This window comes from Globicephala melas, chromosome 11, assembly GCF_963455315.2.
Source record: "Globicephala melas chromosome 11, mGloMel1.2, whole genome shotgun sequence".
Lineage (NCBI taxonomy): Eukaryota > Metazoa > Chordata > Mammalia > Artiodactyla > Delphinidae > Globicephala > Globicephala melas.
In genome coordinates, this window is record NC_083324.2 from 45,806,368 (window position 1) to 45,833,914 (window position 27,547).

The 27,547-nt window shown below is 45.2% G+C and overlaps 1 protein-coding gene and 1 long non-coding RNA gene across 3 annotated transcripts in view; one reads left to right on the forward strand and one right to left on the reverse strand.

Annotated features, from left to right (window-relative positions):
- The window catches only part of SNRK (SNF related kinase), a 163,467-nt gene that overhangs the window by 54,865 nt on the left and 81,055 nt on the right, over nt 1-27,547 (forward strand). The window lies entirely within an intron of this gene.
- LOC138842871 (uncharacterized) lies at nt 8,026-15,989 on the reverse strand. The gene is made up of 3 exons (XR_011377827.1): nt 15,714-15,989; nt 10,221-10,772; nt 8,026-8,237 (listed from the first exon to the last, which is right to left on the reverse strand). It is a non-coding gene; the product is annotated as an uncharacterized lncRNA (long non-coding RNA).

The following is a 27,547-nucleotide window of genomic DNA, read 5'->3' on the forward strand; positions in this document are numbered from 1 at the left end:
AGTTTTGTATCCACAGAAAAAAACGACTATGGACTTGTGTAGTACTGTAGTACTTATCTATTGAAAACAACCTGCATATGAGCACATGCAGTTCATACCGTGTTATTCAAGGGTCAACTGTATTTAGATATAAACTTAAAAATATATACAAGATCTCTATATGAGGAAAACTACAAAACTCTGATGAAAGAAATCAAAGAACTAAACAAATGGAGAGATATTACCTATCTGTGGATAGGAAGACTCAATATGGCCAAGACCTCAGTTTTTCTCACCTTGATCTATAGATTCACAGCAATCCCAATCAAAATTTCAGCAAGTTATTTTGTGGATGTCAACAAACTATAATTTTAAAGTTTATATGGAGAAGAAAAAGATCCACAATAGCCAACACAATACTGAAGAAGAACAAATCAGAGGACTGACTCTAAGCCTTACTGTAAAGGCACGGTAATCAAGATTGTGTAGTATTGGCGAAAGAATAGACGAATAGATCAATAGAACAGAATAAAGAGCCCAGGGGGCTTCCCTAGTGGTGCAGTGGTTAAGAATCCGCCTGCCAATGCAGGGGACACGGGTTCGAGCCCTGGTCTGGGAGGATCCCACATGCCACAGAGCAACTAAGCCCGTGCGCCACAACTACTGAACTTGCGCGTCTGGAGCCTGTGCTCCGCAACAAGAGAGGCCGCGATAGTGAGAGGCCTGCGCACCGCGATGAAGAGTGGCCCCCGCTCGCCGCAACTAGAGAAAGCCCTCGCACAGAAACGAAGACCCAATGCAGCCATAAATAAATAAATTTATAAAAAATAATAATAATAATAAAGAGCCCAGAAATAGACCCCCGTAAATATAGTCAAGTGATCTTTGACAAAGGAGCAAAGATAATACAATGGAGGAATGGTAGTCTTTTCAACAAATGGTGCTGGAAAAACTGGACATCCACATGCAAAAAATATAGACACTGATCTTACACCCTTCACAAAAATTAGCTCAAAATGGATCACAAACTTAAATGTAAAAGGCAAAACTATAAAACCCCTAGAAAATAACATAGGAGAAAATCAAATTACCATGGATATGGCAATGACTTTTTAGCTACAACGCCAAAGACATGATCTATGAAATAATTAATAAGCTGGACTTCATTAAAATTGAAAATTTCTGCTTTGCGAAAGACACTGTCAGGAGAATGAGAGCAAACCACAGGCTGAGAAAAAATATTTGAAAAAGACATATCTGATGAGGGACTGCTATCCAATATAAACAAAGCATCCTTAAACTAAACAATAAGAAAACAAACATTTAAAAAGTGCTTTTTAAAATGAACAAATGACCTGTATGAACACTTCATCAAAGAAGATGGCAAGTAAGCATATGAAAAGATGCTCAACATTCCACCCATTAGGTAATTGTAAATTTAAAACCGTAGTGAGATACCATTACACACTATTAGAATGGCCCAAACCCCAAACCCCAAATGTTATCAAGGAGGCAGAGCCACAGGAACTCTCATTTATTGTTGGTGGGGATACAAAATGATACAGGCACTTTGGACGACAGTTCAGCAGTTTCTTCCAAAACTAAACATCTTACCATACAATCCAGCAGTCATGCTCAGCAGTCATTTACTCAATTCAGCTAAAAACTTAGGTGCATACAAAAACCTGCACATGGATGTTTATAGTAGCTTTATTCATAATTGCCTGAATTTGGAAGCAAGCAAGATGTTTTTGTTGTTTCTTTTCTCTTTTTTCTTTTCTTTTTACAAACCCTTGTGTCGAGGGCTGACTTTCAACCAAGACTTTTTTAGTAGGAGAATGGATAAATAAACTGTGGCACCTCCAGACAGTGGAATATCATTCGCAGCTAAAAAAAAATGAGCTATCAAGCTATGAAAAGAGATGGAAGAAGATTAAATGCATATCACTAGATGATAGAAGTCAATCTAAAAGGTTTTATGCTGGGGCTTCCCTGGTGGTGCAGTGGTTGAGAGTCCGCCTGCCGATGCAGGGGATGCGGGTTCGTGCCCCGGTCCGGGAAGATCCCACATGCCGCGGAGCGGCTGGGCCCGTGAGCCATGGCCGCTGAGCCTGCGCGTCCGGAGCCTTGCTCTGCGGCAGGAGAGGCCACAACAGTGAGAGGCTCGCGTACCGAAAAAAAAAAAAAAAAGATTTTATGCTATATGATTGCAACTCTGTGTCATCCTGGAAAAGGCAAAACTATGGAGACAGTGAAAAGATCAGTGGTTGCCAAGCGTTAGGGGGTTACGTGAATAGGTGGAACACAGAGGATTTTTAGGGCAGTGAAACTATTCTGCATGATACTATAATGGTGGATACATGTCATTATCCATTTGTCAAAACCTGTAGAATGTACAACACCAAGAGCAAACTCTAATATAAACTATGGACTTTGGATAACGATGATGTGTCAATTTAGGTTCATCAACTAACCAATGTACCACCCTAGTGACGACTGTTGATAATGGGAGGCCATGCATGTGCGGGGTAGGCAGCGTATGGGAAATCTTTGTACATTCCACTCAATTTTGCTGTGAATCTAAAACTGCTCTAAAATACCGTCATCTTAAAAAATTGGATTATGTTATGTAGGAAACCGTTTCTGTAGTTTGAAGAAGTATTTAGGGATGAAATGCCATAATGTCTGTAATTTTCTTTAAAAATACTTCAGAAGAAAAATGAAGCAAACGTGGGAAACTTAACAACTGTTAAATCTGAAGGATGGATATATGGAAGTCCCTGCTCCGATTTGAAATTTTTCATCATAATCATTTTAAAAGAACTTCCAGTCCTGGAAGCTATAAATTCGGTCCATCTTGAGTAGAACTGTCCATCTTAGTCCCCTGAAGTCTGGGCCTGTATGACTCTAAAGGTGGTCAGCCTATTGAGTTTTTGCAGTCACAGTAAAAACCTGTGACCGTCCCTATTATAGATTTGGCAGTGGGCCCTGTGTTCACACGGGTTAGGGCTCAGCTGAGGCTCTTGCATCTGCAGTGGGCGGGGTGAGGAGTGGCTGACCAGCAGGCATTTCAGCTTTTCCTGGTTCAGCTGGAGGGAGTTGAGTGCAGTACACATTTCATTATCTTTCTTGTGTGCTTTTTTAGCTGTACAGACCAACTGAAAGTAATTGTTTTTCACTAACCCTCCTAAGAATGACACCCCCCCAATTCTGTTCACTTAAATGTTTTAGGTCCTACTAACTGCATTTGGTGTGATTATACTGTTCTCTGAGCAGCAAATCCCATGTTATCAAAATAATATTTTAAAATACACTAACATATATTTTCTTGTAGTGACACCTCCCTCTTTTTCTTCAAGGGGAATCCTTTTGCTTTGGGGAATGTTAGGGAGCTTTCCTTTCGTCCTGCCCGGTTCTGTGGAGCTCTTTCTTGTCGTTTCAGGTGTTTGAGGTCCTCTGCTAGTGCTCAGAAGGTGTTCTGTGAGAATTGTTCCATTTGTAGATGTATTCTTTTTTATTTTTTTAATTTTTAAAATTTTTTTGTGGTACGCAGGCCTCTCACTGTTATGGCCTCTCCCGTTGCGGAGCACAGGCTCCGGACGCGCAGGCTCAGCGGCCATGGCTCACGGGCCCAGCTGCTCTGTGGCATGTGGGATCTTCCCGGACCGGGGCACGAACCCGTGTCCCCTGCAACGGCAGGCGGACTCTCAACCACTGCGCCACCAGGGAAGCCCTGTAGATATATTCTTGATGTATTTGTGGGAAGGGGTGAATTCCACGTCCTACTACTCTGCCATCTTGATTCTAGGGATGTTATAAATGCAAAGCAATGGAAAGTTAACATTTAGCATCTAGCATTTAAACTAGGATTTTGAAACAGCAAAATCCAAGCTTTGTCTTTAGGGAAAGGGTTGTGTAAGCCCCTGTATCCCTACCCTTCCGGAAGAATGGCAGTCCCGGTGGACCTGAGGATGATCCCAGCCTTGGAGGTCACAGAGTCCCATTCAGTCCGGAAGGGGAAGAAGAAGCTGGCTGTTGGGCATGTGTCCTGACCTCTGGCTCTGGGCTAAGGTGGTGTGTCAGGTGCACGGAGAGGGCCTCAGGACAGCATTTTTGCCCACATCTCATTTGGATCCCTGGGACGAGGCTGCCCTGTAAGCTCCCCACACCACCTTCCACGTGCAGCCACATCAGAGAAAACTCAGATGCGCGGCATAATCTAGCAGAGGGAGTTTGGCTTCTACATGATGTGAAAGACACCCCACAGTCCCCACGTACGCTCTCAGGGGATGACAAAGCTGAACTGAGAGGCATTGGGTCTGTCAGGAGCCCTGTGAGAGGTGAGATGGCCCCAGGGCAGAGGAGAGTGGGACAGAAACTCAGAAGGGTCTGCTTCTGCCAGCAGGAGCAGTGCTGGGCCAAGCTGGCCTGAGAGAGACCAGGCTGTGAGTTACAGCAGCGGCCGGGGACAGCAGAGACACCAGGAGGGCACCCAGACCCGGGGGTCGCCATTCATACAGCAATCCCACTACAGCAGAGACTGGCAAGGAACCAACGGGCCTCACCTCTATCCAGCCACACCCCCTCCCTCCGAGATCACAGGGTCATGTAAACAGCGGCCCTCTCCCCTACACTGTGGAGGAGCAGAAGTGGAAATGCAGCGCTTTCTCCAAAAGACCTAGAAAGATTGTTAAAATGATCGCATCTAACCAAGTGTGTTGGACCCAAGTAAATATGGTTGCTCCTGCCTCTTACCCAAAACGGTGGGCTCTCATCAAGAAGATTAGGCCAGTTTCAGAATAATGAAGGAACTACATTTTCTGTGCTCATCTGAACACAATATGAGAAGATCCTAATCACGCTACAGCCAAAGTTTGTTCTTCAGCACACCCTGCTCCCAAGATGCTCGTGTGGCAAGAGTCCCACGACCAGCTCTGGGAGTCCCTGTATCCTGAACGCCCCTTCTGGAATGCAAGGTGCACCCTGGCCTATTAACGGTTCTGAATGGTCTGCAGTGAGAAGCCTGTTGAATCTTTGTTTATCTCAGCACCATGTTTGGCCCCAAGCCTTTCTTTGGATAATCTCTGTGAATGTCCCCAAGTGCTCATGTCCCCATGAACTGCTTGGGGACCTTGTTCAACGGAAGAGAAAGGTGCTGGGCTCACCTATGGAAGCTCTGTCTTGGTTCCAACAGGTAAGGGAGGCTACTTCCACTTGCCTCCTTGCAGGACAGATGAAGTAGTTGTTCTCAGCTTCTAGGTGTCTCGGGCACGTGAGGCAGACACTTTCCAGCACTTCAGGCCCCTTGCTGACAGGCACATTTGTGGGATTAGGGTCAGGTACACCCTGCACACAGGATTGACTCTAGCTGATTTATAGTTTTTATCTTTTTTACTTAATTTTTTAATCGAAGTATAGTTGATTTACAATGTGTTAATTTCTGCTGTACAGCGAAGTGATTCAGTTATTCATACATATATATGTATATACATTTTTTTCCTAATATTCTTTTCCATTATGGTTTATCATAGGATATTGAATAGAGTTCTCTGTGCTTTACAGTAGGACCTTGTTGTTTATCCATCCTATATGTAAAGCTTACACCTGCTGACCCCAACCTCCCACTCCACCCCTCCCCCAACCCCTCCCCCTTTGACAACTACAAGTCTGTTCTCTGTGTGCATGGTTTTCATCTTGCTCCCAGAGACAAGTGGTTAAAACGCACACACACATTTTTGGTTTTCCTAGACAAACCATTTATTGAATTGGAAAGAGCACCGGACCAAGGAATCTCGAAGAGGCTGGGTCTGAAGCTCTCCCCAGCCACTAGTGGCTACCAGTCCCAGTTCAAGGGTCAACAAAATCGTCAAAGGCAAATGGAAGCAGAGCCTTGGTCCCTTCACCAAAAACCTCCCACAGTGGGATTGGGACTTCTTGAATTCCTCAGGAGTTTCTGCAGATCACACCCACGGCGTCCTTGCTGTCTCAGCCCTCCTTGCCCAAGCTCAGTTCGTACTTACCCCTTGCACCATAAGACCCCAGCAGCCGTGGATTGCACCTGGTGTTTCTAGCCCTTGGCGTGGAACCTCCTAGGAACCCACATCCCAACCCTCATCCTCTTCCCCTTGGCCAGCTATTGATGCAGAGCTTCTGCCTGAAGAAGCTTCTGGCCTGATGATTTGAAGAAAACCACAGAGCTGAGACAGGACAGTCTGTGGTCTTGGACACCCCATGGACCCTTGGTTTCATTTCATAATGAGATTAATAAAAGCCATCTTTTATCTGTCTTGCACGACTTGTGAGGATCAAAAGAAGGAAAGTCTACCCAAGTCTAAGCTTTGCTGTAAAGCCCAATACAAATGTGCCTTGTTATTATCTATCTCTATATAATTTAATTTTTAATGTTACACAATATCTTCAGTAACTCTCCAAATAGCCAGAGTTGTTATTTGTTTACCCATCTGGGGAAAAAACAGGCTTAATGCAATATTTTCTACCTGGAAAAGTTTTAAATAAGGAAGGAGGGGGGTCAGTGTCCTGAGAAACAGCCTATGAAATGCCCCCGTAAAGAGGAAGCTCAGGCCTACACGGGCATGTGCCTTCTAGAACATGTTCCTGCTCTAGTCATTAGCTACAGATCCAGCTCCTATTCGTTTGGGAACTGCTGACGGTGAATTTTTACTGGCTTCGATTTTCCGTTGGCCTTCATTTCTTCCTCCCTCCATCCCTCCCTGGCTCCCCAAGCTTTTGTCCTATTCAAACCTTTGGCACGCAGGGCTGCTGACATACCTTTTGTACAGCAAGCTATTGTGTTCTACTTTTAGAAGTAAACACAATCAAATGTTATTTTTTAAAAATCTATGTAGAAAATTTTAAAATTTACTTTTCATATTCTTTTCCATTATGGTTTATCACAATATAGAATATAGTTCCCAGCAGTAGGACCTTGTTGTTTATCCATCCTATATGTAATAGTTTGCATCTGCTAAGCCTAAACTCCCAATCCATCCATCCCCCCACCCCTTGGCAACCACAAGTCTGTTCTCTATGCCTGTGAGTCTGTCTCTGTTTCGTAGATAAGTTCATTTGTGTCATATTTTAGATTCCACATATAAGTGATACCATATAGCATTTGCCTTTCTCTTTCTGACTTACTTCACTTAGTATGATAAGTCTCTAGTTGCATCCATGTTGCTGTAAATGGCATCATTTCATTCTTTTTGATGGCTGAGTAATATTCCATTTGTGTGTGTGTGTGTATACATCTATATATACACACCACATCTTCTTTATCCATTCATCTGTCGACGGACATTTAGGTTGTTTCCATGTCTTGGCTATTGTAAACAGTGCTGCTATGAACATAGGGGTGCATGTATCTTTTCAAATTATGGTTTTTTCTGGGTATATGCCCAGGAGTGAGATTGCTGGTTCTTATGGCAACTCTATTTTTAGTTTTTTTTAGATATACCGTACTGTTTTCCATAGTGGTTGCACCAATTTGCATTCCTACCAACAGTGTAAGAGGGTTCCCTTTTCTCCACACCCTCTCCAGCATTTGTTATTTGTATAGTCCCATTTTAGAATGGAACAAACTGAGGTTTGGAGAGTTTGAAAGGGTTCCCCCAAGGTCCTGCAGTTGGTAAATGACAACTGGGTCTCAGCCCTCATGTGTCTAAGTCTCATGCACTTTCTGTTCATTCGGCAGGTTCTTAACCTAGTGTCTTTTGTCTGGCTTCAGGAGATTGCCTAGAAAAATTTATATGTACATGCGTTTTTCTAGAAAGAGGGTCCACAGCTGCCGTGGGGTTTTCAAAAGATGCGAGACTCAAAAGTTAAGAACATGCTGCATGTTTTATGTGGCAGAGAGCAAGTGTTCAACATTTGTGTGCTGAATTGAATCGAGGATACGTGGGGCTTGGGGAGGTGGGTCTCAGAGGGGTAACACTCTGTTTATCTAGAAAAGCACCCTGTGGGGAATGACCTCCCTGCTGCAGCAGCTGAGGGCCCTGCCATGGTGAGTCAGAGAACACATGCAGAGGTTGGGAAGCAGGCCAGGAAAGTTTCGTGATGGGTGGATAGCCTGGAACCCAGGACCAACCCAGTTCACCTGGAAAGGGCAGATCCCTGAAGAAGTCTGTGGAGAGAAAAGTGTTGAAAGAGAGAGAAATGTCCTGCCCCTCTTCTGGACTTGGAATGTAGTGTCCACTTGGGGGGTTCTGGGTCTTCTCTGGATGAATGGACCCTCCAGGACTTTCCTAGAAGCAAAGAAATGAAACCTTCTTGAGGAGATTCCCTTCATCTGCCGTCCCAAGGCTCATTACGGAGTGAGACAAAGGGGAATGTTGAGCTTCCCAACCTTATACAGAGAAGAAAAATGAACAGGAGGCTTTGGCAAAGGAACTGCAACACATGTGGAGATCAAGGAGTATCACTGTCAAGCCAGTTGTCCTCATGGCAACTGGACCAGCTTTCAACACACTCATTTGGGCATCTTAAAGAACTAGACATGTATCGCAGTTTGGCATCCATTCAGAGGTATGGAGGAAAATCAGGACATTTTTATCCTAACAGAATATTACAGGACACATGCTTTTAGCGTACGTAAAATTTGATCACCTTGGGCAGTAAGAAACAAGCATAAAACCCCCAAGTCAGAGCCGCCAGTATGGGATGTTTTTGGTCTTTGTGTTTAACAGGATGTGTTTAGAGGAGAGATTTCCGTAGCCACTGAAACACAGAGAAACTCGGTGCCCAAAAAAAGAATGAGGGGAAATAAGAGCCTGCGTGTGTGTCCCACGGTAAACAATGGAGCCGGAAGCATCCATCTGGAATGCAGTCAAAAAACACAACTGCCTGCCGAAATGCTGGAGAACCGAGGCTCTGGAAATGGAGCAAGCCCTCAGCCAAACTTCGCTGGATAACAGTATAAAAGGGTAGCGGTGTGGGAATGAGTTCAATGGGGAAAAGTTGGGAATGAGAATCCTTAGTGGCCAAATGGTGTGTGCTTGTCCGTCAGGCAGAAGCAGAGAGGGGAGAGAAGAGGAGCCCAGATTCTGTTGTCGGAAATGCTCTGAGTTTAAAATTCAGTCCACAGCCCATCTCGGTCCCTTTCAGTGGAGTCCTGGCACTAGACTCAGGTTGTGGCAGCTCCTTGAGGGACCCTGAATCTAATAGCATGGGAAGAAATATAGCATGTGTTTCAAGATCCTTGAATGTATCTTAACCAGGTTACGGTGAGGAGGAGAAGTTCAAGCAGCAGGCTGGCATGATTTTAATTCACCGAGTGGAAAATTATTGAAGCATATTTCATATACTTAGGGTCAGGAATAGATCTGGCATCATTTAAGGCAAATGCCCCAAACACAAAGCCGATTCAGCTGGCATGATCTCTAGTCTTGAGAACAGCGAGTCTGGCAACGATTAACCAGGCAAGAGGAAACGGTAGAGAGGCCACTGTTTGGCCACCCTCTCCACAAACCAGGGCAAGGCATTATGGAACACCATCGATGAGCAGTGTCAGGGCCCCACTGGAACACAGCAAACTGTTGTGGGTAATGGCTTGTGCCTGGAACATCTCAGGAAGTTTTATGAATGTTAATTGAATTGTGTGTTAATTGAATTGAATCTGTTCGGTAAACACGAGGCATGCTGGGAGCTGGGCCTTCTGGAGTCCCCCAGTGTCCTGGGGTGAGCTGACTCTAGATCCTGATGCGGTGAGATTAAAAAAGAGAAAGAAAAAAAAAAGCAAAGAAGAGGAAAGAAAAGAAGTAAACCGACATTATTGTCGACATAGCTGATGAACAGAAACTAAATTTGGAACAGAACCATGATGCTTAGCACAGATGCTTCCATTCAGGACCCCCCCCCCCCCGCAAATTGTTTTGAGCCTTAAAGCTGCTGAGCTGTGGCAGACCACCAAACCTCGTGGCATTCTTAGACCATAAGCCTCCAGTGTGCCCGGCTCCCAGTGTGTGGAAGTCTGGGGTTCATCTTGGCTTTGCTTCCCCCTTAGGCTACTCCTGGTAGATGCCCTGAGGTTAAGACTGGCAGGCTTCTCTCCAGACACATTCCAAGGGGAGTACTGGGAGGCAAAGTACCAAATTCTGTTATAGATGGCAGAGCACATAGTGGGTGGATGGAAAAGGGAAGCCTCATAGACAGAGGTGACGTCATGGAAGAGAGACCCAAATAACAGTGGCTGAAACAAGATGGAAGTTACTTCTCTCTCTCATAACAACCTGGACATACGCTGTCAGGGCCGGTAGGATGGTTTATGATTGAGGGACCCAGTCTCTTGCAATCTTGTTCTCTACTATCCCTAGGGTGTTGCTCTCATCTTAATGGTCCAAGATGACTGATCACCGCCATGTGTCCATTCCAGCAGCAAAGGACAGGAGGGCACGTCTCTACCTGATAATGGAGCAATCTGGATGCCCCACACATCCCTTCGGCTCACATATCATTGGTCAGGAGATAGCATGTGACCACACCTAGCTGCAAGGGAGACTGGGAAATTATTTTTCTTCCCTGGGTAGCCGTGCAGCCACTAGGAATTGTATTTCTGTGGAAGCAGAGAGAGGCAGTCTGAAGGAGTTGGGTGGCTGTGATGGCTCTGTCTTAGAAGTCTCCCACCCCACCCTTCTTCATCAGCTGCTCTCCTCTTCCTCTCCTGTGTCCCACACAGCACTTCCAGACTTTATCACAGCTGCTTTCACCGGATTCCAGGGCCACACTCAGAACTCTCTTCTTGGTCTCTTTTCATGTTCTCGTCTTCCCTCAGTTTAGAGAAACTTAAACACAAGGAAAGAAAAGTTGAATCTTGCATGAACATCTGCAAACATTTTTTTCCCTGACTGTAAGTCCTTGTATTATGTGGACCACTTTCCACCATCACCTCCCTGATACAGTGGGGGCCTCCTGTTAATAGGAAGTGCCTCTAATATGTTTGGTTCTATAGGCGCTCAAAAACAATAAGTCATCTCAAACACACCATCAAGATTCACTTTGGGGCTTCCTTGGTGGCGCAGTGGTTAAGAGTCCACCTGCCAATGCAGGGGACGTGGGTTCGAGCCCTGGTCCGGGAAGATCCCACGTGCCACGGAGCAACTAAGCCCGTGCGCCACAACTACTGAGCCTGCGCTCTAGAGCCTGGGAGCCACAGCTACTGAAGCCAGCGCGCCTAGAGGCTGTGCTCCGAAACAAGAGAAGCCACCGCAACGAGAAGCCCACACACCACAACTAGAGAAAGCCCGCGTGCAGCAACAAAGACCTAATGCAACCATAAATAAAAAAATAAATTTATTAAAAAAAGAAAAGAAAAAAAAAGATTCACTTTGTTCTGGAGGGTGGTGACGTGAATGTATATACCTGTGAGAGACTAGATATGCCAGTGACAATGACCAGACCATACGTGACAGCAGGACTCTGAGCCACAGAAGAAGCTCCGGGAACCAAACCACAGCCTCCAAAGCAAGTGGCCCAGAACAGAGTCAGGACTTGGTCGATATCTGGCAACTTCCCTATTTTTTGCCACGCCCCCTCCCACTGCCCTCACATGTGCGTCTAATTCAGTACCAACCAGGGAAAGCCAAATATCCAATATGCTCCCCTACCCAACCACGTAAGATGCTCCACTTCTAGTTACCCAAGTCCAGCTCCCCCGTGCCAATAACCTCCAACCAGGGCACACCTGAAGCCTTCCCTTTTTCCACTGTAAAGCTTCCCCACTCCTCTGCCTGCCTTCGAGTCTCTGCCAAAGTGAAGCGATGGTGCGACTCTCTTGCTATATAGCAAGCTCGGGATAAATAGCCTTTGGTTTTCTTGTTTGGCCAGTCTTCATTTATTTTCACACTTGCAATAACTCACTGAGCTGAACATTTAAGATCGGTGCTCTTTCTACTGTTTACTGTATGTATCTTACCCATCAAAAATGTGAAAACCTTTGCTTTGCTCAGCCTTCTGAATAGAGAAAGAATGAACAATAGTAAGTAAGACAAGTGAAGGAAAAGCAAAGAACGTGGTAAAGTAAGCACTGCCCGTTTCAATGGGAAACACACGGAACGAGAACTCCTCATTTTCAGTTCATTTGAAATGCCACTGGAGACTTGAGAATAGCTCCTTTGTTTCATGAAAAGGCCATAATCACTGTGCTGAAAAGGAAGATGGAAAGAAAACATACAGAGAAGTTGTATGTCCAGAGCTTCTGGGACCCTGTCCCGTTCCCTAGTATCCGCCTGGGAGTTGAGGAAAAGACCAAGGTATTGCTGGCCCTAAGTATTAAAACTTTACTAACAAATCCGTACGCACATCATGTTTTTTTTCTTTCATGCCTCTACCCTAGTGACACATATCTCTGAAGTGATCTGTTTCATCTTAATATGTATGTTGCTTTGACCTCCCTGAGATCCACTAAAGGAGGTGGAATCATCTTCCATCCCGGTCTCAAGGAGCTTCTCAGAGCAGCACAAGTTATGTCCTTCAGTTCTCTCTCAAGAGGCAGTGGAGCAAGCTATGCAGATGAAACCCAGACAATTAGAGAACAAAGAACACCCCCCACCCCACCCTAAACAGATTTTTTTTTTTGAAGAATTTAATTTAGTGTAGTTCTAGGAACAAAATGGAACTTCCCTCGGCATTTTGGCTGAGTTGGTTTTTCTTAAAGAAACTTATTTACTTATTTTTGGCTGCATTGGGTCTTTGTTGCTGCACGCAGGCTTTCTCTAGTTGCGGCGAGCGGGGGCTACTCCTCGTTGTGGTGCACAGGCTTCTCGTTGTGGTGGCTTCTCTTGTTGCGGAGCACGGGCTCTAGGCACGTAGGCTTCAGTAGTTGTGGCTCGTGGGCTCTAGAGCGCAGGCTCAGTAGTTGTGGCTCACGGGCTTAGTTGCTCCGTGGCATGTGGGATCTTCCCGGACCAGGGCTTGAACCCGTGTCCCCTACATTGGCAGGTGGATTCTTAACCACTGCGCCACCAGGGAAGCCCTTGGCTGAGTTTTGGGTATAAGTTTTAGGGCAATAAATGTTCAAAGAAATCAAATATAAAAAATTACAGTGAGGACTTCCCTGGTGGCACAGTGGTTAAGAATCCACCTGCCAATGCAGGAGACACAGGTTCCAGCCCTGGTCTGGGAAGAATCCACATGCCGTGGAGCAACTAAGCCCGTGAGCCACAACTACTGAAGCCCGTGCGCCTAGAGCCCGTGCTCCACAACAAGAGAAGCCACCGCAATGAGAAGCCCACACCCCACAACGAAGAGTAACCCCCGCTCACCGCAACTAGAGAAAGCCTGCACGCAGCAATGAAGACCCACCCCAGCCAAAACTAAATTAATTAATTTAAAACAATTACAGTGAGGTTTATGTTTAGGATTAGGGTCAAGGCGCCGCTCAAAGTCGCAGAATCTACAGTGGTTTGCGACAGTAACTCAGGGCTGTTCTTCCAGGTTCCAAAGTTGAATTTCAAATGTAAATGCTAATCCCTTCAGTCTGTACTCCACCAGCAGTGAGGTCTGGCAGAATATAACGTGTATCGATGACTTGACACCAACCTAAGCATCCTTGGGACTCCAGGCACCGAAACTCACGGGCATCACCAGGGCCATAAAGAGATGACGGATGAAGGGAACGATAGCTACTAACAGATGGTGGGTACGAGAGGCAACTCGATGACGTTAATCGATTGCAAAGTAGAAGAAAGGACATTAAATATGAATGCCGGGAACAAACTAATTATACAAAAGTCCTGAGTGCAGGGCAAGCTTCTCACCTTCCAGAAAGAACACTACCTACTAGGTGTCACCGAGCCCTTCTGTGCTTCCCTTTTTTCAATATTTATTTATTTATCTTTATTTTTTTATTTTTTGGCTGTGTCGGGTCTTAGTTTCAGTCCCCGGGATCTTTGTTGAGGCATGCAAGATCTGTTGCTGCAGCGCATGGGCTCTTTGTTGTGGCGTGAGGGCTTCTCTCTAGTTGTGGCGTGAAGGCTCCAGAGCGTGTGGGTTCTGTAGTCTGCGGCTCGCGGGCTCTCTCGTTGAGGCGTGAGAGCTCAGTAGTTGTGGCTTGCGGGCTTAGTTGCCCCGCGGCACGTGGGATCTTAGTTCCCCGATCAGGGATCGGACTTGCACCCCCTGCATTGGAAGGCAGATTCTTAACTACTGAACCACCAGAGAAGTCCTCTCCCATGCTTCCTTAATTAATCCCCGGCAGCTCTGAGAAGTTCTAATACTTCTCACATTTAAAACTGTCTGCAGGGGCTTCCCCGGTGGCGCAGTGGTTGAGGGTCCGCCTGCCGATGCAGGGGACACAGGTTCGTGCCCCGGTCCGGGAAGATCCCACATGCTGCGGAGCAGCTGGGCCCGTGAGCCATGGCCGCTGGGCCTGCGCGTCCGGAGCCTGTGCTCCGCAACGGGAGAGGCCGCAACAGTGAGAGGCCCGCGTAATGTAAAACAAAAAAACAAAAAAACCCAACTGTCTGCAGATGTCCTTATTCTGGCACCAAATGTGGTATCAGTGTCACCCCAACCATCACCTCTTGATGGACAATATCTTGGCCAGCTCCCCACACCACCCTTGCTCAGGAAGCTCTTAGACTCTTATCATTGAGGCCCTTACCCCTTCCTGTCCATCAGCCACAAATGCCGCTCACATCTCTCCCTTTCCTTCCCATTTCCCTTGTCCTCTACTAGCCAGGCCTTTGTGTAGCTTAGCTGGACTCTCGCCTTGTCCCCTGTGGGTGGCTCTGTGCCGCGGCCTCTCTCCTCTGCTGTTGACAATCTGCTCCCCACTGCCTTCCAGACTCAACCACATTCTGCAGCCTGGCATCCCAAGCCCTCCTCCTTCCAGCCCAGCCCTCAACCTCACTTCCCTGACAGTCCTTCAGACACTCTCTTGTCCGGCCTTACTGCCTTTTTTCCAAACCATTTTTTATTATGAGATAGAGCATAAAAATCCCACTTGGGATGTGGAAAGCAACAAAAGAACATCGCTCCTACCCTAGCAATGTGAAAAGACAGATAATCTAGAAAATCACATTTTCTTGAGCCCACCAGAGAGCTAAGGTCACAAGCAAACCCAGTAAACTAAATTCCAACACTGACAAAGCACGTGAACACGTGAACCGGTTCGCCTTCGGCGGAGCCTGGATGGAAGAGGTTGCTGTGGGCCTCTATAAACTACAGCACAAAACTGTAAACGTGCGTGGAACAGACCTGCAGAGCTTAGTGAATCATTGTAGGATAGACACCTGTATAATCACCAACTAGTTCAACAGGCAGGTCACAATGCCCCCTCCCCTCCTAAGAAGAGTTAACTGCTGGTCATTATGGTACAAACGTCCTTGCTTTTCTTTATCCTTTTACCACTAAATTTGAGTCTCCAATCACCACAGTTCAGTTTGCCTTTTTTAAAACTTTATAAAATGAAATCCTCCAGTGGATCGTCTTCAGCAGCTGGCTTCCCTCATTCAGCATTGTGTGGGTGAGATTCCACCATGCTGCCTATTTGCCACAATTTAGGCCCATGCCTCTTTCCTGCTGATTCCTCCCACCTAGAATATCTATCCCCCACTGTCCCACTCACTCTCCGTATCCACCTGCCAAACTATTATCCATTCTTAGAGTTCTATATATATATATATATATATTCTTAGAGTTCAATATATCATTCTTAGAGTTCCTCCTCCAAGAAGCCCGCCCCCCATATAACCCCACAGAGAAGCTGTCACGCCTGCCTGTACCTCCTCCAACGCTTTGACCTTCTGTTCCAGCTCTTGCACCTCCATTGCCCTGCACCGCGGCTTCTTGTGCTGCTGTTTCAACCTGCTGTAGAGTGTGTCCCCAAAACCAACAGCTGGACTCTTTTCCTTTCGTGGAATGCCACAGAGTGCGTAGCACTCAGCCAGACATACAGAAGATGTCCAGCGAATTCAATAACTGGATGGATCTACTAAACAGACTCTGCCTGTGTAGAACAGAAGTGTCATGGACTCATTGGGCCAGAGCCTGGCAGTGCCTGGAAGCTGTTCTTATTATGTGATTGTCTCGAATGGTCCTGTAGATAAACGAGCTTCAGGAACTAGACACGAGGCTGCGGTTTGTTCTGGGAGTTGCTTTGGGGACTCAATCCCCCCTTAAACTGTTTCCATTGTATCTGTCTCTAGAGAAGTGACGTGAGAACATCATCTGGCTATTTGAGCTTCCTTGTTATTTGGACTCAGGGTAAACAGTGGTTTCCTTTCTGGCTCTCTGGGATTAAACAAGTTGGTAAATTAGTTCAGTTTGAAGGAAAACAGAGCAACATCTCTGACCCTGCATTTTGAGAAGTGGAAACGGGGGAAATGGTCTCAGTGCATCTTTGATGACCCATGGCAGAGAAAGGAGTGGGTGAGAAGCTTTAGAAAACCTGCTTCTCTGCTCTGAAAATGGGTGTGGAGGTGGACAGTGAGAGGCGTAGAAGCTGAACAGAAGCCCAAACCCCTGTTTGGTCCCCTGACAGTGGCCATGAGGACCGGGTCTGTCTCATGAGGCTGGAGCAGAGTCCTCCAGAGGCCCCGTTGCCTAGTAGCGATGCTCTGCTTGGGACTTGCGTCCTTTATCTCTGTTCTTATTTGCCCTCCATGGAGTCTGGAAGCTGGAAAAACACCTGTAAACTAGGTGGGGAAGGAGGAACAACTTATCTCCGTCAGAAAGCTGAGCACTTTGCAGCAACATGGATGGACCTAGAGATGATCACACTAAGTGAAGTAAGTCAGACAGAGAAAGACTAATATCATATGATGTGGCTTATGTGTAGAATCTTAAAAAAAGATACAAATGAACTTATTTACAAAGCAGATATAGACTCACAAACATAGAAAACAAACTTCTGGTTACCAAAGGGGAAAGGGGGACGGGGGGATAAATTAGGAGTTTGGGATTAAAATATACACATTACTATATATAAAATAGATAACCGACAAGGGCCTACTGTATAGCACAGGGAAACTATATTCAATATCTTGTAGTAACCTCTAATGGAAAATAATCTAAACAAATATATTTAACTGAAATATATATATATATTTAACTGAATCACTTTGCTGTACACCTGAAACTAACACAACACTGTAAATCAACTATATTTCAATAAAATTTTTTTTAAAAAGCTGAGACAAAAAAAGAACAGTTATTATGACCAAACTATTAACAGTGGTTACTGGCGGCAGATGGGCTTATGGTGGGGAACTGAAGAGGGTGTCTTTCTGTATTGCATCTTTCTGAATTGCTTGAAGTTTTTTAATAGCAGTGAAGGTATTTGATAAAGGAAACCCAGGAACAATGTACAGGTATAACATTGGTTTCTTAGCGAGCGTGAAGACACCCCCAGGCTCTCCCACTGCCCTGTTCACTCCACCAGTGGCTTCCCCCCTTGCTGCCTGTTCTCCCGTCCCCTCCCCTCTCTGCAGTCCTCTGCAAGAAACTCTTGGCTTGCCAGGCCTGCGAGACGTCTCTCTTATCCTACCAAAACCCACCCACACAGTATTCCACTCCATCAGCTGAGTAGCCTGCCTCAGTTGGCTGTCATGTTTGATAGATGACTTCATGAGAAAGCAGCAATGACTGGGCTAATGCCTATATTTCCTGCACCATGAAACAGGTTTTAAGAGTTACATACCTGTTCCACCATTTTTTCTAATGGTCCCACTACTTGGAATATATTCCAAAGCAGTCACCCAAAGAGGGTGGAGTGGATACTGCTGGTTCCTCGCCCAGACCCCTCCACAGTGCCAGAGCCCCATCCCCACGCCTGCTGGGAGTTTCTGACCTCTGACCCCTTCCCCAGAGCCAACTTGCAGGGGAGGTTATGCACCCTCCTCCACCACCCAGGGCAGCCCACAGCCCATGACTGACTGGAGTTCTTTTGCCTTGATGGGGGATCAACTCTGTGATGCAGCTCATGTTCTAGAGCTCCCCGTGGGATCGGGTGGAAGCCAAGTCCAGCAGAGACCCCATCTTTGCTCAGCCCCTTCCCCCTCAGCAACTCATCCTGCACCTCTCGCTCCTGTGCTCAGATCCGCCCTCAAGAAATCACAGGCGCCAGAATCCCATCTCAGGCTCTGCTTTGGGGGAACCTGATCTGAGACACAGGGAGAAGTTTTGCTCATGGAAAAGATTCATTACAGAGTTATAGAGATCATCAGAGATAAACTAGGCAGATGCTGGTCAGAGAGACCACCTTGAGGGGGTGGCACTGGAATAGGCGGCTGTTTCTTTTCACCATGAGCTTTTTTGTTCTCTTTAGTTCATTATCATGTGCTTGCATTACTGAGATTAAAATATTTTAAATTTAAAACAAAATAAACATCCATTTGACCTCCAAATGAAGCCATGGTCCTGCATTTGATCATCTGGATCTCATTTTTTTATACATCTTTATTGGAGTATAATTGCTTCACAATGCTGTGTTACCTTCTGTTGTACAACAAAGTGAATCAGCCATATGCATACCTATAGCCCCATATCTCCTGCCTCTTGAGCCTCCCTATCCCACCCCTCTAGGTCATGGTAAAGCACTGAGCTGATCTCCCTGTGCTATGTGGCTGCTTCTCACTAGCTATCTGTTTTACATTTGGTAGTGTATATATGTCCATGCCACTCTCACTTCGTCCCAGCTTACCCTTCCCCCTCCCCGTGTCTTTAAGTCCAGTCTCTATGTCTGCATCTTTATTCCTGCCATGCCACAAGGTTCATCAGAACCATTTTTTTAGATTCCATATATATGTGTTAGCACACAGTATTTGTTTTTCTCTTTCTGACTTACTTCACTCTGTATGACAGACTCTAGGTCCACCCACCTCACTACAAATAACTCAATTTCGTTTCTTTTTATGGCTGAGTACTATTCCATTATATATATGTGCCATGTCTTCCATTCATCTGTTGATGGACATTTAGGTTGCTTCCATGACCTGGCTATTGTAAATAGTGCTGCAGTGAACATTGGGGTGCATGTGTCTTTTTGAATTATGGTTTTCTCTGGGTATATGCCCAGTAGTGGGATTGCTAGGTCATATGGTAATTCTATTTTTAGTTTTTTAACGAAGTTCCATACTGTTCTCCATATTGGCTGTATCAATTTACATTTCCGCCAACAGTGCAAGAGGGTTCCCTTTTCTCCACACCCTCTCCAGCATTTGTTATTTGTAGATTTTCTGATGATGCCCATTCTAACCGGTGTGAGGTGATACCTCATTGTAGTTTTGATTTGCATTTCTCTAATAATTAGTGATGTTGAGCAGCTTTTCATGTGCTTCTTGGCCACCTGTATGTCTTCTTTGGAGAAATGTCTATTTAGGTCTTCCGCCCATTTTTTAATTGGGTTGTTTTTTTGATATTGAGCTGCATGAGCTGTTTACATATTTTGGATATTAATCCTTCGTCCGTTGTTTCATTTGCAAATATTTTCTCCTGTTCTGAGGGTTGTCTTTTCATCTTGTTTTTGGTTTCCTTTGCTGTGCAAAAGCTTTTAAGTTTCATTAGGTCCCATTTGTTTATTTTTATTTTCATTACTCTAGGAGGTGGGTCAAAAAAGATCTTGCTGTGGTTTATGTCAGAGTGTTTTTCCTATATTTTCCTCTAAGAGTCTTATAGTGTCTGGTCTTACATTTAGGTGTTTAATCCATTTTGAGTTTATTTTTGTGTATGGTGTTAGGTAGTGTTCTAATTTCATTCTTTTACATGTAGCTGTCCAGTTTTCCCAGCACCACTTATTGAAGAGGCTGTCTTTTCTCCATTGTATGTTCTTGCCTCCTTCGTCATAAATTAGGTGACCGTATGTGCGTGGGTTTATCTCTGGGCTTTCTATCCTGTACCATTGCTCTATATTTCTGTTTTTGTGCCAGTACCATACTGTCTTGATTACTGTAGCTTTGTAGTGTAGTTTGAAGTTGGGAAGCCTGATTCCTCCAGCTTCATTTTTATTTCTCAGGATTGCTTTGGCTATTCGAGGTCTTTGCGTTTCTATAAAACTGTAAAATTTTTGTTCTAATTCTGTGAAGAATACCATTAGTAGTTTGATAGGGATTGCATTGAATCTGTAGATTGCTTTGGGTGGTATAGTCATTTTCACAATATTGATTCTTCCAATCCAAAAACATGGTATATTTCTCCGTCTGTTTGTGTCATCTGTGATTTCTTTCATCAGTGTTTTATAGTTTTCTGAGTACAAGTCTTTTGTCTCCTTAGGTAGGTTTATTCCTAGGTATTTTATTCTTTTTGTTGCGATGGTAAATGGAATTGTTTCCTTAATATTTCCATCTGATTTTTCGTTGTTAGTGTTAGGAATGCCAGAGATTTCTGTGTATTAATTTTGTATCCTGCAACCTTACCACATTCATTGATTAGTTCTAGTAGTTTTCTGGTGACATCTTTAGGATTTTCTATATATAGTATCATGCCATCTGCAAACAGTGACAATTTTACTTCTCCTTTTCCAATTTGTATTCCTTTTATTTCTTTTTCTTCTCTGATTGCCGTGGCTAGGACTTCCAAAACTATGTTGAATAAGAGTGGCGAGAGTGGACATCCTTCTGTTGTTCCTGATCTTAGTGGAAATGCTTTCAGTTTTTCACCATTAAGTATGATGTTTGCTGTGGGTTTGTCATAAATGGCCTTTATTATGTTGAGGTAGGTCCCCTCTATGCCCATTTTCTGGAGAGTTTTTATCATAAATGGGTGTTGAATTTTGTCAAAAGCTTTTTCTGCATCTATTGAGATGATCATATGGTTTTTATTCCTTAATTTGTTAATATGGTGTATCACATTGATTGATTTGCATATATTGAAGAATCCTTGCATCCCTGGGATAAATCCCACTTGATCATGGTGTATGATCCTTTTAATATGTTGTTGGATTGTGTTTGCTAGTATTTTGTTGAGGATTTTTGCATCTATGTGCATCAGTGATATTGATCTATAATTCTCTTTTTTTGTGATATCTTTTTCTGGTTTTGTTATCAGGGTGATGGTGGCTTCACAGAACGAATTTAGAAGTGTTCCTCCCTCTGCAATTTTTTGGAAGAGTTTGAGAAGGGTCAGTGTTAGCTCTTCTCTAAATGTTTGGTAGAATTCGACTTTGAAGCCATCTGGTCCTGGACTTTTGTTTGTTGGACGATTTTTAATTACGATCTCAATTTCATTACTTGTGATATGTCTGTTTATATTTTCTATTTCTTCCTGGTTCAGTCTTGGAAAATTGTACCTTTCCAAGAATTTGTCCATTTCTTCGTGGTTGTCCATTTTATTGGCATATAGTTGTTTGTAGTAGTCTCTTATAATCCTTTGTATTTCTGCGGTGTCAGTTGTGATTTCTCCTTTTTCATTTCTAATTTTATTGATTTGCGTCCTCTCCCTTTTTTCCTTGATGAGTTTGCCTAAGGGTTTATCAATTATATTTATCTTCTCAAAGAACCAACTTTTCGTTTTATTGATCTTTGCTATTGTTTTCTTTGTTTCTATTTCATTTATTTCTGCTCTGATCTTTATGATTTCTTTCCTTCTCCTGACTTTGGGTTTTCTTCATTCTTCTTTCTCTAATCGCTTTAGGTATAGGGTTAGATTGTTTATTTGAGATTTTTCTTATTTTTTGAGGTGAGATTGAATTGCTATAAACTTCGCTCTTAGAACTGCTTTTGCTGCGTCCCATAGGTTTTGAGTCATCGTGTTGTCGTTGTCATTTGTTACTATGTATTTTCAAAAATTTCTTCAGTGATCTCTTGGTGTTTTAGTAGCGCACTGTTTAGCTTCCATGTATTTGGGTTTTTTTACATTTTTTTCCCTGTAATTGATTTCCAATCTCATAGCGTTGTGGTGAGAAAAGATGCTTGATACGATTTCAATTTTCTTAAATTTTCCAAGGCTTGATTTGTGACCCAAGATGTGCTCTATCCTCGAGAACGTTCCATATGCATTAGAGAAGAAAGTGTATCCGCCACTTTTGGGTGGAAGGTTCTATAAATATCAATTAAATCTGTCTGGTCTGTTGTGTCATTTAAAGCTTGTGTTTCCTTATTTATTTTCTGTTTGGGTGATCTGTCCATTGGTGTAAGTGGAGTGTTAAAATCCCCTACTATTATTGTGTTACTGTCGATTTCCCCTTTCACGGTCATTAGCATTTGCCTTATGTATTGAGGTGCTCCTATGTTGGATGCATAAACATTTATAATTGTTATATCTTCGTGGATTGATCCCGTGATCATTATGTAGTGTCCTTCCTTGTCTCTTGTAACAGTCTTTATTTTAAAGTCTATTTTATCTGATATGAGTATTGCTACTCCAGCTTTCTTTTGATTTCCATATGCATGGAATGTTTTTCCATCCCTTCACTTTCAGTCTGTATGTGTCCCTAGGTCTGAAGTGGGTCTCTTGTAGACAGCGTGTATATGGGTCTTGTTTTTGTATCCATTCAGCCAGTCTGTGTCTTTTGGTTGGGGCATTTAATCCATTTACATTCAAGGTTATTATTGATATGTATGTTCCTATTACCATTTTCATAATTGTTTTGGGTTTGTTTTTGTTTTTTTTTGTTTTTGTTTTTTTTTTGTTTGTTTTTTTTATTTTGCGGTACGTGGGCCTCTCACTGTTGTGGCCTCTCCTGTTGCGGAGCACAGGCTCCGGACGCGCAGGCTCAGCGGCCATGGCTCACGGGCCCAGCTGCTCTGCGGCACGTGGGATCTTCCCGGACCGGGGCACAAACCCGTGTCCCCTGTATCGGCAGGCGGACTCTCAACCACTGCGCCACCAGGGAAGCCCTTGGGTTTGTTTTTGTGGGTCTGTTTCTTCTCTTGTGTTTCCTGCCTAGAAAAGTTCCTTTAGCATTTGTTGTAAGGCTGGTTTGGTGGTGCTGAATTCTCTTAGCTTTTACTTGTCTGAAAAGCTTTTGATTTCTCCATCAAATCTGAATGAGATCCTTGCTGGGTAGAGTAATCTTGGTTGTAGGTTCTTCTCTTTCATCGCTTTAAGTATATCCTGCCACGCCTTTCTGGCCTGCAGAGTTTCTGCTGAAAAATCAGCTGATAACCTTATGGAGATTCCTTTGTATGTTATTTGTTGCTTTTCGCTTGCTGCTTTTAATATTTTTTCTTTGAATTTAATTTTTGTTAGTTTGATTAATATGTGTCATGGTGTGTTTCCCCTACGGTTTATCCTGTATGGGACTCTTTGCATTTCCTGGACTTGGGTAACTATTTCCTTTCCCATGTTAGGGAAGTTTTCCACTATACTCTCTTCAAATATTTTCTCAGACCCTTTCTTTTTCTCTTCTTCTGGGACCCCTATAATTTAAATGTTGGTGTGTTTAGTATTGTCCCAGAGGTCTCTGAGATTGTCTTCAATTCTTTTCATTCTTTTTTCCTTATTCTGCTCCTCATCAGTTATTTCCACCATTCCGTCTTCCAGCTCACTTATTCGTTCTTCTGCCTCAGTTATTCTGTCACTGATTCCTTCTTGTGTATTTTGCATTTCAGTTATTGTGTTGTTTATCTCTGTTTGTTTGTTCTTTAGTTATTCTAGATCTTTGTTAAACATTTCTTGTATTTTCTCAGTCTGTGCCTCCATTCTATTGCCAAGGTTCTGGATCATCTTTACTATTATTACTCTAAATTCCTTTTGATGTAGATTGCCTCCTTCCTATTCATTTCTTTGGCCTTGTAGGCTTTTACCTTGCTCCTTCATCTGTGACATATTGTTTTGCTGTCTCCATTTTTTTTTTTTTGATGGGTTGGATTGTCTTACTGGTTGTTTGGCCTGAGGCTTCCAGCAGTGGAGTTTGTAGCCTGTTGGGTAGAGCTGGGTTTTGGTGCTGAGGTGAGGACCTCCGGGGGACCTCACTCTGATGAATATGCCCTGGGGTCTGAGGTTCTCTGTTAGTCCGGTGGCTCAGACTTTGAGCTCCCACTGCAGGAGCTTTGGCCCGATCCCCGGCTCGTGAATCAAGCTCATGAAAGCTCCACGGGGTGGCCAAAAAAAAAGAAGAAAAAGAGCAGAACAATAACAAAGAGTAAAAAATAAAATTAGACTAGGAAACTAACAGATATGTTAGAAAGAATATAAAAATAAAAATACAGATGAAATAACAACCGGAAGGTAAACCAGAATCCCAATAGTAAAAAAGAGGAGGAAAAAAAAATGGCGGAAAAGGCCTTGGCTGTGGGGGGCAGGGCCTAGGCAGGGGCGGGGTTTGGGCAGTGGGCAGGGCCTATGCTTAGGACCCACCGGGCTGGAAAAGGCCCTGGGGGGCGTGGGAGGTGGGACTTAGGCTCAACAGAAGGGGCCCAGGCATGCCGGAGGGTGGGGGACCCAGCGTGGGAGCCCAGCAGGCTTCCTGGGCCCAAGTGGGTGGGGCAAACACCCTCTGCGCCTCTGCTGCTCCTCCCGCCTGTCTCTCCTGTTCTCCCCTGGCCTCCTTCCTACACCCCTAGGACCCACGCGGCCCAGAGGGGGCCTCTGAGGGTGTAGGACTCTGCTGGAGAGCCGGGCAGCCTTCCTGGGCCAAATGGGCAGGGTAAACGCTAGGCGTGCTTCCCCCTGATACGAGCCCCCAAGGGTTCCCCCAGGTGTGGGAACCCCTCCCCCCCTCACAGCCACCCCGCAGGGGCACTGGTCCTGTCCGGCCTCCACTTCTCCCCCCTCAGTCCCCGCAACATCCTACCCGGTCGCTTGGGGGTTCCCTCCATCTCCTTGGGTGTCAAGGTCCCCCACCAGCTTCAGTCAGGTGCCCTAGTTGTGGGGAGATGTAAACTCTGTGTCTTCCTACACTGCCATCTTGACTCCGCCCCTCTGGATCTCATTTTGGAAGATTGGCTCCGAAAATTCAGAAGTTTTGTCGGTCCTAGAATGAAATCCATATGCCAGGTGAATTTCTATCTGTAGCTAGATAAAATTTCATATTTTCTGCTGGAATGTGGCTGTTCACTAAAAGTAACTAAATCCCAAATCAGAATAGAGTGAAAAAACATGGGGCCTCGACCACTTGTTACTGAACTACAGGACACTGAGATGACTGTAGAGCCATCCAACGTGGATGGCACCCAACATGCTTTTAAATTATTGATAAATGACGAGGAAGGAGAATTTGAGAAACAGGATAGTCAGCCGAGCAGAAAGGCACTGGCCCTATGGGGACTGATCTAAAAGGAAGGCAGCTTCTACCTCTGAATGGGATGAAGTGCTGTTTGGGAGGAGGGCAAGGTCCTCACTGTGCAGCAGGCATGGGACAGAGAGGTAGGGGACCCAGGTGCTGCCATGTGACCGAGTTGGCCTTGCTGTGGTGTGAGATAGGGATGGCAGCTGTTGGAGGCCTGGAGAAAGGGATGTGGTCCACAGGGACCCGTTCGTAAGCTGTTCATGCAACAGCTCTTTGGTGCCTCCTCTGTGCCAGGGGCTGGAAGGGGCATGGGGGACACAGTGAAGAGAGATGGAAAGAAAGAAAGTGTGTCAGTCAAGGACGTTTGATGCAACAGAAACAGATTTTGTCTCACAGCGGCAAAGCTGCATTTATTGAAAGGAGAATGAGGCACAGAATTACAAGAAGTTTATAGAACCAGCTTGGAAACAGGTAGGAAAGACGGCAGCTCCAGCTGGAGGGGCTAAGAAGAAGGAACTATATAGGAAGGGTCTAAGAGCAGAAGACTGTGGTCAGTGCTGATAGGATAAAACCCCTCCAGCCATGTCTTCCATCTGCTGTGTTCCAGAAGAAAACGTGGCAGTAGCCAAGCCTAGGTCACACATCTGTCCCTGGCCACATGGGGATGATCACAGGAGGGAATCAGCCTCTCACATTTGTGGGAGGTGGGGCTCCACTGGAGTTACTGTCCTACAAAGACCACATACTATGGTGGATTCCCCACAAGGAAACTGAGATGCTCCTAAGAGGGGGAGGTGAGATCCAAGCTGTGATGTGAAGGGTCAGTCCAAGTCAGCCCAGGGAGCGGGCGGTGGAGGAAGGCTGTGGGCAGAGGACACTGCCGAAGGCTGGATGCTGTACAGCCTGGAGCAGTTTTGGAAATGGTAAGAATCCTATCTCCCCCACTTTACATGGTTCCTTACTCTTTTGTTTTTTTTTTTTTGCGGTACGCGGGCCTCTCACTGTTGTGGCCTCTCCCATTGTGGAGCACAGGCTCCGGATGCGCAGGCTCAGCGGCCATGGCTCACGGGCCCAGCCGCTCTGCGGCATGTGGGATCTTCCCGGACCGGGGCACGAACCCGCGTCCCCTGCATCAGCAGGCAGACTCAACCACTGCGCCACCAGGGAAGCCCTGGTTCCTTATTCTTAAAGGGGTAATTCAGTTGAGGTGCAGCCTCGGGTAAAGATGCCGTGGAATGGGGGAAGTCAGCATCTTCCTGGGCTGGAAGCAGAGGGTGAGGAGGATGTGGCAGGGGAAAGGCCTGTCGAGGCTAGCAGGGCTGCTCCCGAGGGGTGCGCTGTGTTGAAGAGCTCTGGGTGGGGAAAGATTGTTCCCTGCAGCGGGTAGGAAGGATCTTAGAGCTAGAGGCAAGGTGAGAGCCAGAAGGCTGCTGCTGTAACCCAGCAGAGGCAAGACCAGGGCTAAAGGGGTGGGAAAATGCATAGGAAAGAAAGGCTTTGCCATAAATTCAAAAGGATCCCCAAGGACAGTCTCTAAATGTACACAACATGGCAAAAACTCTGAATCTCCCATTGACATTTTAGCCACAATTGAGACACCCAGGGTTGGTGATGTCACTTGTACGGAGTGGATTTTAAAGATGGAAGGACTGGGTTTAAAAACCTCCCACTCTGCTGCTTTCTTGCTGTGTGGCCCTTCAGGCCTCACTTCACTGCTCCAGATTTCATTGAGGATAATTTCTTCATCTACCTGTGCTGGACATCCATCTGTGGTTTGAATACTCAGCATCTGTTCCTCTTTGTCTAGTAGGACCTCTGATATTTGTTTGAAGATCTGTCCTGTCTTCATTCTCCAGGAGTAGAGCTCATCTGCACTCCCACCTGGCAACGATGATTGGTTTGAGGACAGGCACACATCCTAAGCCAGTCGAATCAGAGCGAACCTTGGGAATTTTTGTAGAAGCCACTGGAAGAGTGTTAAGTCTTTTCCACTGAGTGAAACCCTGAAGTCAGTCATTCTGCAGACATCTAGGCTTCAATACAGAGAGAGCCACAACACGGAGGTCAAGAATGGAGCCACAAATGCATGGCAGAGATGAGAGACCAAGAGAAAACAAATTCTAATGACCCTCTTTTAGCCCCTGGATCAAGCTTGACCTGAAGCCAAAGATACTCCAGGATATTTATTACATGTAAATTCCTACTCATGTTGCTGGTTTCACCCAACAGGAAAACAGAAACAGATAAGGTCTGCAGATGCTGCACTCTCAAACCACTACCTTGACCCCAGGGCTAGAGTTTGGTTGGTGATGTCTTTCAGGTGAACTTGGTCCTCTGAAGCAGTTGCCCCCTGGGTGTGTTCGGTAATCGAAGCCGTTCTCAGACACGCCCATACTGGCCCACCACTGCTGTGGTGAGGAAACAGGGGCGGGCCTAGCTGGCTGCAGTGGG